The sequence below is a fragment of the Rhinopithecus roxellana genome, chromosome 19 (genome assembly GCF_007565055.1).
Source record: "Rhinopithecus roxellana isolate Shanxi Qingling chromosome 19, ASM756505v1, whole genome shotgun sequence".
In the NCBI taxonomy this organism is placed as follows: Eukaryota; Metazoa; Chordata; class Mammalia; order Primates; family Cercopithecidae; genus Rhinopithecus; species Rhinopithecus roxellana.
Window position 1 is genome coordinate 46,436,151 of NC_044567.1, and position 2,400 is coordinate 46,438,550.

Below are 2,400 nucleotides of genomic sequence, written 5' to 3' on the forward strand. Positions count from 1 at the left end.
TCTCGGCTTGGGGGGCCGCTCATCCTCTTTCCAAATATAGAGAAGGAATGAACCGTGGGGGTTACCAATGGCCTATAAAAGCCCCGGGGAGCGGCCAGCCCTCTGTGGCTCGCTTGTGGGCGGAGGTAAGTCGCAGGCTCCTCTTCTAGGTCTCAGCTGCTTGGAGCACACCCACCCGGTGGGCACATCCACACCTTGTGCGTGGCGCCCTGGCCCTGCGGGCTTTGGTGAGGAGCCCCGTGCGTGGCGCCCTGTCCCCGCCTGGCTTTGGTGAGGTGGCACCTCATGCCTGAGTTTTCTTAGGATAAGCTAGGTGTAGAGAGCGAGGTTTCCCTGGGCCCAAACACCCAGCACCCTCTGGCTCCAGCACCTCCCCCAAGCAGGAGCCCTGCAGTTTCTCTTTCCTCTACCCCCTCTCCCCTGTCCTCCTCTCCAAGTGTCCTCTGGGGCAGGATCCTTTTGCATGTCCCATGGGCCCAGCTGCCATAGCCTGACCTTCTCCCATTGCCTCGGTGACCCATGAAGGGTCAATGGGACGGAGGCCTCACCCTGCCTCACCTTCCCCACCTGGGCTGTACCTTTGCCAGGTGTCTTGTCCTCTTAAGACCACACTGGCTGTGACCATTGTGTGTAAATTAATCTCAGAGATATCACCAGTTCACAGACAAGGAGACCACCCCCTACCCTGGAACCATAGGCTTTTAGCAGGGATGCAGTCCCTGCCATCCGATTCTAAACAGGAGTCAGGAAGACTGAAGAAGGCGCAGGTGCAGGCTGGGAGAAACCAGATTTCTACGCAGCTGAGGGCTTTTCCTCCCTGCCTGGCTTCCTGTGGGTCACGTGCCACCTGCTCTTCCGACCTGCCTCTTTAAAGTATTAGTTCTTTGTCTTTTTTTTTTTTTTTTTTTTTTGAGACGGAGTTTTGCTCTTGTCGCCCAGGCTGGAGTGCAATGGCACAATCTCAGCCCACTGCAACCTCCACCTCCCAGGTTCAAGCGATTCTCCTGCCTAAACCTCCAGAGTAGCTGGGATTACAGGCACCTGCCACCATGCCCAGCTTTTTTAAATTTTATTTTATTTTTCATTTTTAGTAGAGATGGGGTTTCACCATGTTGGCCAGGCTGGTCTCAAACTCCTGACCTCAGGCCATCTGCCCGCCTCAGCGTCCCAAAGTGCTGGGACTACAGGCGTGAGCCATGGCGCCCGGCCCCTTTATCCTTTTTAGTTAACTCATCAGAAGCCGATTCTACGTGGACGCAGCCACCCCAAGTACCGCTAAGTTGTGTATGTGCGTATTATTCCAGGTCCGGGATCTCCTGGCTGCTGCTGTCTTCTGCTCTCATCCTGCAGGTGGGACTCTCAGGTGAGAAGCTGGGCCCTGTCCCTCGGCTGTTGGAGGTCTCCAGGCAATCCAAGCTTGCCAGTTCCTCCCTCCTCCCACCGGCTATAAGGGACACAGAGGGACCGAGGAACTAGCATGTTTAGACAAGGACATGTCGTGGCTGGGTGCAGTGGCTCACGCCTGTAATCCCAGCACTTTGGGAGGCCGAGGCGGGCGGATCACGAAGTAAGGAGGTCGAGACCAGCCTGACCAACATGGTGAAACCCCATCTTTACTAAAAATACAAAAATTAGCAGGACGTGGTGGCAGGTGCCTGTAATCCCAGCTACTCAGGAGGCTGAGGCAGGAGAATTGTTTGCACCCGGGAGGCGGAAGTTGCAGTGAGCCGAGATCATGCCACTGCACTCCAGCCTGTGACAGAGCAAGACTCCGTCTCAAAAAAAAAAAAAAAAAAAAAAGACAAGGACAGGTCAGGCAGGAGAGGAGGTGGCATTTGGGGGACTGTCAAACAGATGCTGATGTCAGATGCTTGCTTTTGTTCTTAGCAACCCAAGGAAGTAAAAGGCAGGTTCCCTCATGCGAGCATATAGCCACCTTGATTGAAATGGTTCAAAAATATCTTTGCTCTTTGCCATTAGCACACTCTCTTTGAAGAAGGCGTTTATTTTTTAATGATGTTTATTCTGAAACATTCCCTCAGCAACACCTGGGTGTCACAGAAGCAGAAAAGGTGGTCCCAAGAGTGGCGTTCACTTCCAAGGCCCCTTATCGCCAATTCAAGCTTCAAATGCTTGAGGAGCTTGTGTTAAATAGGCTGTAAGCCTGTCGCACAGAGTAGCCCCTCAATAAATATGCGCCCGTGTGATTTCCCAGCACTGAAGCCCTTTGGGTGGAGCTCCTCGAGGCATGAGGACAGCCTGGGTTCCTGGGGCCCTGACTCTGAGGGCTCCTGTGGCTGAAGGAGGACAGGGTGGAGGCTGAGACAGGCCTGGAGCTGCCGGGTGCCCAGCAAGGGGGCAGCTGAGCTCACCAGGTGGGTTTGCCTTCCAGCTGACACC